Consider the following 16,608-nt stretch of genomic DNA (forward strand, 5'->3'; position numbering starts at 1 on the left):
ATGAGGACTTTAGCTGGACGAATATAACCGGTTTGTAACATTATTACCCGAAACTTATCCACTTGTTCATATCTATTTAAAGCTTGAATATATTTAATTATAAACGAGGATTATTTGCGATAATTTGATTTATATACTTTTTCAGACGAAAGGTCTGATTACTGAAATAAGAAGCTTGACACCAAACATAGGCCAAAAAAGACTACATGGTAACATGGAGCACTCAGATCCAAGTCAACGTTGAATGACGTCGTCTTGACTGGATGGGTTTGGACGCGAATCACGCGATAGAAGCTGGGATGCGCACAAAATGTTTACATAGTCATATATGGCTATGTTGAGAATCATTAGCAATATTAGCATGAAACACACCATGAAAAAGCGCAATTTCCAAAATGAAACCCTCGAAAATTTCTTATTCCACTAACAACCTGGAAAAATGTCCTTGGCTTTTAGTCTTTAACAACAGTACTCTAAATATCATTGACATGTTTAATCCGTGGAGTAAGACTGTGTTTCATCTGCGAGGATGTGAAAATACCAAGAATATATACATGTTTAGTACCAGACTCGATTTTTCGCAACATTCTGAGATCACAGTTCACAGCAGGAGGTGAACTTGGGTGATTTTGTTTGAATGACTTGATGAAAACATCGTGCCATAAGACGATGTCAAACCACTTTCTTTCCACTGTCTTCTCGAAACAAGAAAAGACGGGTTTGGGGCAGGTCTATACCGATCACTTTATTACTATTTATATAATAATTCAAATCTCTTGGGATTTAATATTCTTGTATGTTTGTATGGTGACATCAATAAGTAAATTAGTTTGTAGGTACACAACGTAAGATTTATTACTGCAAAGCTTTCTTCGTTAACGTTGCACTGATGAAGGCCCGCGGGTTAACGGGCAGAAAGCTTTGCAGTATTAAATACTTACGTGGTGTACCTACAAGCTAATTTACTTTTGGGATTTATTATTTTATTTCAAGCTGAGATGAGGTTTCTATGTCCCTCACATTTTCAGGTTTAGGGGCTGTTTACATGAGCCCGGTTACCCGAGATTCAACGAAGCGTGAGAGGACTTTGTCTTTGAGGTACTGAAATAAGTCTTTATGACACCAAACAAGCACATGCTATTGTTGTGGTGATTATACGACTGCCAGGATCATGTTATCTGCTCATTTCAATACCTCAAAATCATCTTACGCTTCGTTGAATCTCGGGTAACCGGGCTCATGTAAACAGGCCCTTAAACAGAAAGACCAAAACGGGAAACTTAATCAAATATCGTCATATACCAGGCAATCTCGCACTCATTTTTTAGTCAATCATTGCTCAGAAGGGTTGTCTATCGAAATACTAATCCATTCTGCAATATTAAATGGTTTATATCTTATGTTATTCTTTATAAATTAATATGAACTGACTTGAAGAAATTTTGTGATAATGCATGTTAAGTTATAAGAGCTATAGCTCTGATATAAATTTGAAACCGTAATAAAGTATATTTCAAGTTGTTTCAACCGAGAAATGGATTTTCATTTGACAACTAGCCCCAGTCCCAGTCCTCAGCCGCCATTCCAGATCACCTGGAACAACAAACATTACATTTTTCACGTAACAAATACTTATCATGTGATAGTAAAGTTAATAATAAATAACCCTGTTTAAAGAAATGGAGAGAACCGAATGACTTCAATAGGTATCGACTACACAGTATCGCTTGGGAATACTAAACAGTAATACTACAAAAATCGAAAAACTTAACACAAAGTAGATCACGTCTCATGACTATCATCTGTAAAGTTTTGTTTAATATTTACCGGAAGTAACGCAATATTTCTTATTCATCAAAATATCTAGTCGATATAATAATTTCTTGATTCAAAATACTACAAGGCTTTATCAAAATCTTCCCCAGAAAAAGTAATGATTTTTCCAAATCCTGCAAGGTTTGCCTACAGAGCATAATTTAATGCTAGTAGTATTCAATCAACCTAAAATGCGAGATCTTGTAACCATGATATTGTAAAAATCATATCACCATTAAAGCCATTCAAGGTGCCTCCATGACGAAGCTTTACTGCAGTTACCATAGCGACGTTTTATTTTAAAATGCTGTCGACTAAACACTTGTATTTGAAAGCGAAAAACAGAATTGGAAGCGTAAAGGTTCGTTTCTTGACATACACAATGATACAAGTGTCTTGTCCTGGTAATATTCTGTCGTAGGTACGGCAGTATGTTTTTCCAGGTCGCCGGTAAATACGAGTAATTCTATCATGAACAGCTTTTGAATCAGCCCCTTCGGCATTTAAAACTTGTCAATATTTTGCTGCATCCAAGAGCATATAAAACTTGCCATGAAAAATGTCATTGGTGCATGGCTCTTTTTGAAATTGAGAATTATATTTTGCCCTGTAACTTGACGTGTAGCAAAACCATTCTCAACGAATGGATAGACGAAATAGGGATAATTAACGCCAGAAGTTAGTTTGCGCTCAGACAAACCACTGGCTTTACAATAAATTAAAGACAATGACACATTCACACAACGTTATTTACTGTCGTAGGTATCTCCAACATCCTAAGTTCCACAGTTTTTTCCCCATATCCAGAGCGGTCTCTCGCCGTTCTTGTATCTCTGTTGACTGGATATTTTCTCAAGGTATGGACGACCCTACGAGAGAGGAAAAATCTGAAAATAAGAGGATGGGACTGAAGAATTCTGGGTCGAAAGAAGATTGTAGTATTGTAATGCAGGGCTTAGCTTCGTAGTTTGTAAGAATAATACAGCCAAAATTGGATTGCCCAGGAGTCGAATTCACGATGTCACGTACGAACGACCGCGTCGCTCGAATACTTCTCAATTTATTAAAAACTGATGTTATAATACACGGGATATACACTATACTGAAAACAAAGGCAGGGGCCTCAAACGGCCCCCAAATTAGTGGTTAGAACTTTAGTTTACATTCGTTTCATATTTAAAGTTGTCAGTTGAAAGCGACGCCTTAAGAAGTAAGAAGGTGCCACCGGAAGTTATTTAATTCTAGCTTCGTTTTTTATAGGTACAGCCATAGATATAATAGCTATTGGGTGCAGTTGTTTTAGCCAGTGTATTTTCAGATAAAAACTAATTACACCTATATTCACTGCGGTCGTCACTAGTTTCCAATCACCAAAATGACATGACGTCATCTCCCCTGGACTGAATGTCCCGGAGTAATAGTTCCAGGTGTTACTAGTTTACTGATTCATCGTTTTTCAGTGTGCGCGCGCTCGAAGAAGTTGAACAGGCATGATTGTATGTTGGGATAAATGGCACGCACTGCATCACAGTGAAAAACGACTTGTGTCACATAGCGTCTCAAATATTAAGATTTGCGCGCATCAAGGTTGATTCTGCGTATACCTTCTTTTCATAGATGTGGAATCATACAAAAGTGAATCTTAGATGAACTAACAAAAACCTGGATTGGGTACAAGCCCACAGACCTGGATTGCGCAGTGCGCACTAAACCCTGATTCAAGCGCCATCTTGCTTCAAAAATTTGCATTCGCTCCGTAATGAAGAATAACGCAAATTGTTCATTTGAAGGTAAAGTAATATACTTTTACACCGTTTTTTTATTGAACTTGATAGCCCGCTTGACTTATTCTATGACTGCTATTCTTATTATCAAGAAATTCAGACTCTAGAAACTTGAAATATATATATGCAGAACCCCGCACCTAGGTTGTCTATAATTCTATTACGTCCACTTATCACCTGGCTGTCCACCAACCCCTCCCCTGTTCAGCAGTCCTGGGTGTGTCAGCAAACCACTATACACCAGAGGAACTCGCATCTTTCAAAAGAATCGCCACTCACATAATTTATAAGGTCAAAACTCAAAATGCTTAGCCCTCCTCCCAAACTGGCATAAAATTTTGACAAGGGGGCCATGGAATGAGGATAAAATGATTCACCAATCATATCTCTCACTGTAGTTGGCATACCAGATTCACTGGATGAGCTTCCCATCTCAAACAATTTGTTACAAGGTAAACTAAGTAGCTTTAGTACTTTTATAGCCACTTCCTTCCAAACTTGCATGAAAGACCCCACTCAGTACACCGATGAAATTATCGATCATACCTCTCACTGTAGCTCCTGGTATACCGGAAACATTAGATGATGCCCAATGGACAGAACAACACACTCAAGAAACAGAGGAAACACAAGAAGGAAACTTTGAGAATGATAAATGACATCCATTATTTCTAGAAAGAATGACAACAATATGAACAAATATAGTCTTAGAAAAATAGTGTATAATGTTATACTTGTGACATAATAATAAGATATGTAAGTAATATTAGAATGAAGAATCAGTCATAGACTAATGAGTGAAAGTTGCAAACAATTGAAAGCAACAAAATGGAATAGAGAATGAATGGAAGAGACCAGTAGACTCATGAAGTATTTTAAGTGAAAAGAAGGTTAATTTTTTTAAATATTATTAGACCACACTTTCATGCAATTATAAATCTCTGAACTGCCTTTCCAGACTTAATTTGAACCTTGTGATAATAGGCAATGGTAGCTAGTCCAGTACGTATTGATTCCTCCTAATTTCATTAGGGAAATATTTGGGTCAAAATAAATTTATAATAGTATAGAAATACACATTATTATCCTGAAAACTCACACTTACCCAACTTTTTTTACATTCTATTATTATTATAATCAGTGTAAGTTGCAAAATACCCTACTTAGAAGGTGGTGTATCAATGAGAACTTCATGATAAAAAATTCCCACAGAACAAGGGTGAAAAAACTTGTGATTTTGTAATTCAGCTTTTGCAATGGATAATCTCTACGAGTCTTATACAAATAATTCTTGAGTTATACAAAATCGACTATTGGTAGGTTCCTGTAAGTGGAGTTACACAAAGAATTGTAATCAATAGTTTGAGTGAGAGTCAGTCTCAAATGTTTGATGATGCTTGTGCTACCAAGCACAAAACCAACATGTGAAATGTACAATTACTCATTTGATTACAGTAACTAGAGCTTAGAAAGTTTTGTGAATTTTGTTGTGAACTTTTGTACAGAAGCATGCAAAACTGTGTCAAACTGTGTCTACTGGCACTATGCTGTAATTTGTTTTCAAGCTTTTCGCCCAATTTATAGTATAATTTCTGTTTGGAGTTTATAATGTGCTGCAATTTAGTATTCTACTTGTACAAGTGACAAATTTACTAATAAACCAGTTTTACATAATTGTTACATAATTTACACTTGTCCAAGTGTAAAGACATTCGGAGACATTTGTACCAAACCCCCTGAGTCATAAAAGGGCTAAAAATACAGATATTTATGAATAAAACTGCCAGGAAAATTAGAGGGAAATATGAAAGAAATTGGAAGGAGATGTGAAGGAAAAACAGGAAAAGAAAAGGAAATTAAGATTAGAGCGAGTGGAAGCACTGCTCAGAATCTATACCTGCATATCGAATATCGATCTGTGCTGAACCAACTGACGTAGTATTTTGTATTTCATGATGTAAAGTATCGCATTTTTGTTTGATCACCAATGAATACCACGAAATATAGCTTTAGAAAAATATAGTACAATCCCAATAATCACAACGCAATCACAATACTGACTGGCTTAAAAACGGAGCATTTCTATACTCTAAAATTGATTCTCTAACAGATGTTTGACATATTAAAATATTTGTACTAAGGTTTTTCGTGGAAGATTTAACATATTTACGCTTCTCCTAAATTTATAAAAATAGATAAATGTTTTAGCTATATAATTCCTATTTGATTTCACACAGTACTGGCGGATAAAATCGAAGTTAGCTGCGTGTGTCGTTTACAACCTTGATCGTTATAAAACCTTTCCGCGTATTCCATACATACAGTAGTCCATATTTAAATAATGTAACGACTGTATATAATTCACTCGATATTTCTGACTAGAATTACGTTTAATACATTTTAATAAAAAATCATACCTGCCCTGGCAATCTGTCTCCACGCCATTTGTGTGTCGTTTTTTCCTCGTCTACATTCATGGCACAGTGTTCATGTTGTCTGAGATTCCCCAGAAGATGCTCTATGCCATGCCATTGAAACTTACACGATAAAACGATAAAAACCATGTTGTTGAATCATCATCATACTCAGATTTTGTAAATTGTAATGCTGGGCAATATATTGTTACTTCTCTGCTGATTTCTCTGGGGTTTTCGCCAATCGCAAACTGCTGATAAGCAGATTTAGCTCGAGGACGCGAACGTCAAAGAGGACGTAAAAATGGCGAATAAATGGCGTGGCATGTCCAAATATAGGCGTATCATGCCATTTATTCGCCATTCTCACGTCCTCTTTGTCGTTCGCGTCCTCGAGCTAAATCTGCCTAATGCCGTAATGCGAGAATGCCACGTGATGTTACACCACTGAGCTATATAATAATTCCAGTGTGTTACACTCAGGTAGTCAGGTTACAATTACGCCACGCTCAGCAATTTATGCAGCAATTTGTGAATTTGCCCAATCTCGTTCCCCGAGCCCGCGATTCCTCTGGCTCTGTCAAGAAAACCAACAAGAAAACCAGATCAGAACCCGATCAGTGTAGAAAAGTCAGAAACCAGATCAGTGCGTGGAGAAAACAATCGCTTAATAATCGAAATCAGAAATTATTCTGATTGGATACAGCGGTTGGGTATAGACTTGACAAAGCCAGAAATGCGCTATGATATTGTGGTGAAATGTGGAACTTGCTATAAAAGCCAAAATAAAAGAGATATAGACGCTCTGGCTCAAAAGTCATAATTCCTGGTATTGGGCTATTCCATTTAAAGTTGGTACCCCCCTATCGAGGACATGGTCTCCAGCACTTCTGCCCCTGAGGAATTCCAGCCTGATAATATGCCTACGCCGAGGAATTCCAGGTTGATAATATGCTTACCCTGAGGAATTCCTGGTCGATAATATGCTTACCCTGAGGAATTCCAGCCTGATATGCTTACCCTGAGCAATTCCTGGTGGATAATATTCTCACCCTGAGGAATTCCAGCCTGACAATATGCTTACCCCTTACCCTGAGGAATTTCAGCCTGATAATATGCTTACCCTGAGGAATTCCAGCCTGATAATATGCTTACCATGAGGAATTCCAGGCTGAAAACTACCCACACCTGAGGATTTCCAGACTGGAAACTACCCACACCTGAGGATTTCCAGGCTGAACACAGTCCAATACCTGAGGATTTCCAGTGTCCTCGATAGGGGGGGGGGGGGTACGCATATTAAATGATATAGCCCATTGCCTATCGATTGACTGTATAGTTACTACAGTCTACAGAGTAGTGGTCGTTATTATTGTTTCGGCAGCATTGCTGCTGTTGTTATTACTGGCAAAGGATTGATTTATATGATGAAATGCGATAATTGGAAACAATACGAAAGGTCGAAAGCGGGTCGATGTTGCTACAATAATTTTACAACTAGTGGTCCAAACTAAAAGTAACAATTTAGTTGGTTTTAAAAACTATGTGACACCTTTAATATTTCATTTATATGCAGTACAGAACTATATATACAAGTTATATATCGTCAGTCTTTAATTGTAACATTTGGATTTGGACCTATTGTATGTATGTACAAGATTTAAATGTATTCCAATAAATGTTTGAAGTTTATCCCACATTGGCAAAAAAATCACAAACTGCTTGCAAGGGCTGCATGATTGAATAAATTAGCCAAACTGCCTAAACACAGTTGCATATCGCCAATGGCAATAGTGTTTTTCTTCCTTTGAGAGCAAAATTTAACAATATATATTAAATGTCCTATGTTAATAACACTACTATTGGCGGGTTTCAGGTATTGTTTTCATAGTGATTTGAGTGGGGGTCAACCTTAATTGCTTCAACCGTTATGCTGAACAGGAGTGAGCAAATGATACAAAATTGCATATATTTGCTACAAAGCACAAAGCCAACAAATACAGTGAACAATTAACTCACTCCAATTTACTGTCTTGATTTCAAGGCATCACTTCCACTGGAATTATGACGTCACATGAAACCCAAGAATGCATGACCAAATTCTGCAGGATTATATGGCAAGACTATAAAGGGCATCAGCTGTATTATTAGTTGTATATACTGTATATATTTTTGGGTTTATTTGCATTAGGTAACAGTCTCAAAAAAATTTACTATAAAGTAGCTATCAAAATTAATCGATAAATAACAAAGTTTAATGAAAACGAATGAATCTCCCTGGCTCATGGACTAGAGGGAACAAGAAATGGTGTTTCTGCAACCGGTATCTTAAATATCAAACATTTCTGTACATCCAAATTGCTCATCAAATGTGATATAACAACTATACCTAAAATTGACAAAAAAACTACTTGAAGTTTCAATCTAAGGACCTTCATCAGGAAAGTTAATCAAAAGGTGCTTCAAAGATACTGCAAACATGCTTGGTTATTCAAAGTTACACAGTATAAATGCTCTAAGACTTCACAAAACCAAAATAATTGAAAATTATTTCTCTCTTACATTTATCTGCCTTCACAAAATCTACCATACTGGTCGAAATGTTTTGGGATGATGCTAAATCATATGAATTATAGTATATAATAGAGGATACTGTAATTGGCAATCGCTGTTACGAAAACCCTGCCAAATTAAATTCTACTGGATTTCAAAACACTGACAAGTGACATCAGTGTGCTCTTGTCTTCAAGTGTCATCAATTTGCTATAACCCTCACCCCCCAAATAAACATCACAAAGGGCAGATCCTATATTTCCTAGGAAATGTGGCGCCCCCCTGGGGTCATACTCAATATTCAACAAGTTTCTGAACCTGGTATAAAATTCGTCGGAATAACAACCACACTTTAGCAAGCGATGACAACATGCGTAATGCGTTGGCGAAGGTGTTAATGTGTGTAGATTTGAATATACGTATGTATGTATAACTATAATGCATAATCTCAGCACTTATTCGGTAACGTACTTCTAGCAGCGCTAGAACACAGCTTAAACGCAAGTCAGAGGAACAACTATTGCGCTGGATGTACAAGTAAAGCAACGCTTGAACTGTTGAACAACACCCCACTAACTCGAACTAATGAATTGCCTTCTATGGTAATAGCATTATCTTAGTTATCGCACGATCGGATTGTATTACCATAGTTTGCGTGCCAGTTACGTCTGATTTAATGAGGGCGAGAACTATATAAACGCTCGTACAATTACATGTAAGAGAGAAATATACAAGAGATATATACGAGAGAGAGATATATACAAAACTGTACATAGAAGGAAATATATATTCCAAAACTTCACTGCCACTGGTGTGGGACTGATTGATATCACGACGACATGGTACAAGCCTGAAGTACCCAATTGCTAGTTTGCTAATGGTCCCTGGGACACGGACACACCCAGTTTTACGGTTCAACGTTACACTATCAAATATATTTTTATAACTATCAGTCTATCAAATATATTTTTTATTACTTATATAAATTGTTAAAATTGTCTTTTATGGCTTTACTTACTAAATGCACTATGTTTGGCATTGATATTTATTTTCCAGACAAGCATTCATATTATAGAAATCTTATTTAGCAAATCAATATCTATAGCAAAACACATAATTGGCTATATTAAAACCATTTGATACTTGCCAGCATTCATGTTATAGAAAAAATGTGTGTATTTTGTTTGTGCTGTTAGTTGGTATGATAGGTGTTATATTGTTATATAGCATACATAGTATTGTCCTTTACAATTATACTAACGTTATATTTCAGCCCTGTTTGCACTACACAAACTTTATTGGCACAGCATAACAAAAATTCGTTCCTACATTCAATTTTATTTATATGTTCAAGCTACCAGTACAAAGGCTGAGCATGGATTTTTAGAAATGCCTGGCTAATAATAAATTAAGTATAATGTAGAAACAGCCATACAGGACCTTTCTTTTGGTTGTTCAGTACAGGAATATAGCTGCTCTTCCTGCCATTAATTGCACTATGCAAAATTTAAGCAATTTAATGACCACTTTGCGAATAAAATAAATTCCAAATGCACTTTGATCAAAAAATCTACAGAACCATGTAATATCTTATGGGGCGTTTTCGCAATGTCCAGCTGTTAGGGCAAAGATAAAATCTTGCACAAACAAACCTAAATATTTTTGTCAAAAAGGGTAGGAAAGTATACCTTAAGGCATTATACACCCATGCAGGTATTCAAACTAGTCGTATTCAAACTAGTCAAGAAACGAAGTCAGCCGAATTGTTAACAACATTTAGTTCAAAAGTGTACTGAAAGCAATGGCCGTGGTTCCTGCCCTAACTGCAATGCAGCATACTTCATGCTCAAAATGACCACAATGTGGAATGTGCGGTCACGCGTTGGGAGGAACATTCGAACTCTCCAGTAAGAAAATGAAGTATTCTCCTCAAGCAGTAGAGGTTTATGAAAATATATTTAGCGTCAAAACCAGCACAAAAGATTATCGCTGTTTTGTTACCACCGATGGTACTATGTGGTTTTGTAGTGTGGAGGCCTGCAAGATTGTAAGAAATTTGGAATATTTCCTATTCCCAAAATTAGTTAAAATAAAACCCCGACATCCGTTGACACCAGGCAAATATCAAACCACAGCCAACAGGTATCAATGATCATTATGCAATCTTGAAGAACAAGGAGCAATGCTTCCACAAGGACAAGGAGCAATGCTTGACTTTTCTCTGAACTTGATTCATAAAAGTGCATTATTATACACTAGAATTGCACCATCGTGGAAACAAAACAGTCACACAGAAATGGGAACGAATTGTTATATAATTTTACGTTCTTTTGTATTACTGATTAATTACATCGATTGCGCAGAAAATTAAGCTTCGCGTTTTTGGACAACGGAAAACGACAGAGTTGGTCTTTTTTGCTTGATTATTCACGCAATCTTAGTCTACCAACAGATTGCTAACGAGCTCCATATTAATTGGTTGGAACGAGAAATACAAATCATCACGATGTTCCTTGATTGCGAGTACACTATCATGATCCTCAAAATCTTGTTCAGTCAAGTTTAAGATTGATTCTTCAATGGGTGGGGTGGTAAAATAGTTGTTGAATACTGAGCTAGGTAAAATGTTATTCACAACATTCAAGGAGACTTGAAAAGCTACCCCTCGGTATGATTATATAAGATATAATCACTACAAATTATTGCAGATTTTATTGCGTTTGGATGCATCACAATTCACAAGTTTCAATTCATATATAGGCTGGGGCATGCTGGGATATGACAGAACATAATTTACTACAATGATTGAACGAGCCACCACTGTATAATAACAATGCAATTAACTACAATGCAAAACTGAAGACATTTTTGAGAATTTTTGTACTGAACTGAGATAAATTCATTCTCATTCCTAAATTATGTAACCAAAATTTGATCAACACGCTGATTGACTTAATAACAAGAATCTGGATAGTGTTTAGAAAATTTGTGTATATTGTCACAACCGCCACAACGTCGCTTGTGTGTGAGTTGAACTCGATCAAAATTTTTCCAATTCCTGTATACTATTACCTAGATTATTCTATTACCAGCTATCATTAGCTGCTTAATCATAACAAAATATACACAGCTAAATGCAATATCTGCAAGTTATACACACGCGAACACACACGAATGAATTTTGTGCTTCTTATGCGAGTTTACATTTGTAAATCAACAAATCAATGCAAGAGATGTGAAAATACCATGCATATATACATATTTAGTACCGGACTCGATTTTTCGCAACATTCTGAGACACAGTTAACAGCAGGAAATGAACTTGGGTGATTTTGTTTGAATGACTCGATGAAAACATCGTGGCATAAGACTAAACAAGAAAAGACGGGTTTGGGACAGGTCTATACCGATCACTTTATTACTATTTATAATAATTCAAATCTTTTGGGATTTAATATTCTTGTATGTTTGTATAGTGACATCAATAAGTAAATTAGTTTGTAGGTACACAACGTAAGTATTCAATTCTGCAAAGCTTTCTTCGTTAACGTCGCACTGATGAAGGCCCGGGTTAACGGACAGAAAGCATTGCAGTATTAAATACTTACGTGGTGTACCTGCAAGCTAATTTACTTTTGGGATTTATTATTTTATTTCAAGCTGAGATAAGGTTTCTATGTCCCTCGCATTTTCAGGTTTAGGGGCTGTTTACATGAGCCCGGTTACCCGAGATTCAACGAAGCGTGAGAGGACTTTGAGGTACTGAAATAAGTCTTTACGACACCAAACAAGCACATGCTATTGTTGTGGTGATTATACGACTGCCAGGATCCTGTTATCTGTTCATTTCAATACCTCAAAATCATCTCACGCTTCGTTTAATCTCGGGTAACCGGACTCATGTAAACAGCGGCTTAAACAGAAAGACAAAAACGGGAAACTTAATCAAATATCGTCATATAGCAGGCAATCTCGCACTCATTTTTTAGTAAATCAGCGCTCGGAAGGGTTGTCTGTCAAAATACTAATCCATTCTGCAATATTAAATGGTTTATATCTTATGTTATTCATTATAATTTAATATGAACTGACTGGAAGAAATTTTGTGATTATGCATGTTAAGTTATAAGAACTATAGCTCTGACATAAATTTGAAACCGTTATAAAGTATATTTCAAGTTGTTTCAACCGACAAATGGATTTTTATTTGACAACTAGCCCCAGTCCCAGTCCTCAGCCACCATTCCAGATGACCTGGAATGAACAACAAACAAAAGTAAACGGTTAATAATAAACGGTTAATAATAAATAACCCTGTTTAAAAGGAAATGGAGAGAACCGAATGACTTCAATAGGTATCGACTACATAGTATCGATTGGGAATACTAAACAGTAATACTACAAAAATCGAATGGACAGACGAAATAGGGATAATTAACGCCAGAAGTTAGTTTGCGCTCAGACAAACGACTGGCTTTACAATAAATTAAAGACAATGACACATTCACACAACGTTATTTACTGTCGTAGATATCTCCAACATCCTAAGTTCCACAGTTTTCTTCGCCATATCGAGAGCGGTTTCTCGCCGTTCTTGTTGAAGCCAATACAACATCTCTGTTGACTGGACATTTTATCCAGATATGGACGGCCCTACGAGAGAGGAAAAATCTGAAAATAAGAGGATGGGACTGAAGAATTCTGGGTCGAAAGAGGACTGACAGTAGTATTACAGTAGTATTGTCATGCGGGGCTTAGCTTCGTAGTTTGTAAGAATAATACAGCCAAAATTGGATTGGCCAGGAGTCGATTTCACGATGTTACGTACTAACGATCGCCGCTCGAATACTTCTCAATTTATTAAAAACTGATCTATAATACACTGGATATACACTATACTGAAAACCAAGGCAGGGGCCTCAAAAAGCCCCCAAATTGGTGGTTAGAACTTTAGTTTACATTCATTTCATATTTAAATCCATGAGTCGAAAGCGACGCCTTAAGAAGTAAGAAAGTTCCTCCGGAAGTTATTTAATTCTAGCTTCGTTTTTTATAGGTACAGCCATAGATATAATAGCTATTGGGTGCAGTTACTTTAGCCAGTGTATTTTTAGATAAAAACTAATTACACCTATTCAGTGCGGTCGTCACTAGTTTCCACTCTTCAAAATGGCAACGGTTCCTAACTTGAACGGTGTGTTAGAAGGTACACTAATATACTTTTATAGTCACCAGAAACAAAAATATATTCAATATATTGTCAAATAATGAAGTATGTCTCTACTTCCAGTGGTTTAATCATTGATTACTGTAATTTAGTTGATTCCGCTATAGCGGTTTTCATTATGATTCACCAATCATATGTTTCACTGTAGTTCCTACTGTAGTTGCTGGCATTCCAGAAACATTGGACCATGCTCTCAACTCACAAAGTTTGTTACAAGGTAAACTAACATTATTTTATAGCCAGTTCCTTCCAAACTGGCATGAAATTTTGATAATTAAGGAAAGGTGACAAGACCCACTCCAGTACACCAATGAAATTATCAATCATACCTCTCATTGTAGCTCCTGGTATACCAGAGACATTAGATGATGCCCAATCTGCAACAGTTCATCAACAACATACTCAAGAAACACAAGAAGGAAACTTTGGAGATGATGAATGACATCCATTACTTCTAGAAAAGAATGACAAAAACAATTTTAATATGAAGAAACATAATTATATCTAAATCTATTTTCTTAGGTAAAACCTTCACTTTTATATGACTTTTGAAAAAAATATTGTATAACGTTTCTCTAATGCTAGTTCTAAACTTGTGACATAATAATAGGATATAAAAGTAATATTAGAATAAAGACTTGAATAAAAGAGAACTTGAGAATAAAGAATAGACTAATGAGTGAAAGTTGCAAACAATTGAAAGCAACAAAATGGAATAGAGAATGAACAGAAGAGACCAGAAGACTTGTGAAGTATTTTAAGTGAAAAGAAGGTTGATTCTTTTCAGTGGCGTAGCCAGCCTGACAATTTAGTCATGCTATGCTAATATTTTGGTTTTCATCGACTGTGAAAACACTGAATTTCTAAAGAAATGAATAATGATAATAACATAAAATTTGCATAGCATCATCAGGCTGGCTATGCCACTGATTCTTTTAAATATTGTTATACCACACTTCCATGCAATTATAAATCTCTGAACTGCCTTTCCAAACTTAATTTGAACCTTGTGATGATGGGCAATGGTAGCTAGTCCAGTATGTATTGATTCCTCCTAATTTCATTAGGGACATATTTGGGCCGAAATAAATTTATAATAGTATAGAAATACACATTATTATCCTGAAAACTCACATTTACCCAACTTTTTTACATTCTAGCGTAAGTTGCAAAATACCCTACTTAGGAGGTGGTATATCAATGAGAACTTCATGATAAAAAATTCCCACAGGACATGGGTAATATGAGTCTTATACAAATAATTCTTATACAAAATCAACTATTGGTAGGTTCCTGTAAGAGTTACACAAAGAATTGTAATCAATAGTTTGAGTGAGAGTCAGTCTCAAATGTTTGATGATGCATGCTTGTGCTACCAAGCACAAAGCCAACATGTAAAATGTACAATTACTCATTTTGCCTATATACTAGTAACTTATATATTAACTACAGCCGGTAACTAGAGCTAAGAGCTTAGAAACCAGAGCTAGTAACTAGAGCTTAGAAAGTTTTGTGAATTTTGTTGTGAACTCTTGTACAGAAGCATGCAAAACTGTGTCAAACTGTGTCTACTGGCACTATGCTGTAACTTATTTTCAAGCTTTTCACCCAATTTATGATATGATTTGATTAATTTCTGTTTGGAGTTTATAATGTGCTGCAATTTGGTATTCTACTTGTACAAGTGACAAATTTACTAATATACCAATTTTACATGATTGTTACATAATTTACATTTGTCCAAGTGTAAAGGCATTCTGAGACATTTGTAACCAAACCCCCTGAGTCATAAAAGGGCTAAAAATACAGATATTTATGAATAAAACTGCCAGGGAAATTAGAAGGAAATATGAAAGAAATTGGAAGGAAATGTGAAGGGAAAACAGGAAAAAGGAAATTAAGATTACAGCGAGTGGAAGCACTGGGCCGAAGCCTGCTCAAAAGGTTCACTTGTAAATTGTCATTGTCACCAATGAATACCACGAAATATAGCTTTAGAAAAATATAGTAAAATCCCGATAATCACAACGCATTTCTATACTCTAAAATTGATCCTCTAACAGATGTTTGACATAAATATTTGTAGGTTTTTCGTGGTAGATTTAACATATTTACACTTCTCCTAAATTTATACAAATAGATAAATGTTTTTAGTAGCTATATAATTTCTATTTGTACTTGCGGATAAAATCGAAGTTGATAGTTATAAAACCTTTCCGCGTCTTCCCTACAATAGTCCATATTTAAATAATGTAATCAAAATCGTTGAGACGAGTAACACGACTGTATATAATTCACTCGATATTTCTGACTAGAATTACGTTTAATACATTTTAACAAAAAATCATACCTGCCCTGGCCTTCTTATGGCCTTCTATGCTTCCTATAATCCGTCTCCAGCCAAATACACGCCATTTGTGTCGCGTTTTTTCCTTGTCTTCCCTGGTCTCTGAGATTCCCCAGAAGATGCTGAGGACAGACAGGACTACGCCATGCCATTGAAACTTACACGATAAAACCATAGGTTGAAGGGTGAAGCCGTGAAGGCTATCTCAGATTACAAAGGCACAGTACAGTTTACGTTAGCCTGCTCGCAGACTCGATTAGGGGCCGGCTCCGTAATTCAGTCTGCGAGCAGGCTAACAAAGGCAACATTTGTCTGATTGGTTGATTTTTAACATGACGTATTTGCCCGGTTGCTATATATGGAGTATGGAAATTACAATATGGCTGCCGGTCGAAGGGGAGTGAATTGTGTGTGTTCTTTCGAATTACTGCGAAATTTCTTTAGAATTACTATTTTAATTCAGTTAAG

At 36.0% G+C, this 16,608-nt stretch overlaps 1 long non-coding RNA gene across 2 annotated transcripts; it reads right to left on the bottom strand.

Moving 5' to 3' along the window:
* Positions 1–1,184: 1,184 nt before the first annotated feature.
* Positions 1,185–16,384, bottom strand: LOC114529493. Of its 2 annotated transcripts, none has more exons than XR_003687632.1 (3): positions 16,144–16,384; positions 14,123–14,247; positions 1,185–2,684 (listed from the first exon to the last, which is right to left on the bottom strand). It is a non-coding gene; the product is annotated as an uncharacterized LOC114529493 (long non-coding RNA). The 2 variants fall into 2 exon arrangements; XR_003687631.1 differs by lacking the exon at positions 1,185–2,684 and adding an exon at positions 12,704–13,219.
* Positions 16,385–16,608: the final 224 nt, after the last annotated feature.

The sequence above is a fragment of the Dendronephthya gigantea genome, unplaced genomic scaffold, assembly GCF_004324835.1.
Source record: "Dendronephthya gigantea isolate DGI-Jeju-01 unplaced genomic scaffold, DenGig_1.0 000056F, whole genome shotgun sequence".
In the NCBI taxonomy this organism is placed as follows: Eukaryota; Metazoa; Cnidaria; class Anthozoa; order Malacalcyonacea; family Nephtheidae; genus Dendronephthya; species Dendronephthya gigantea.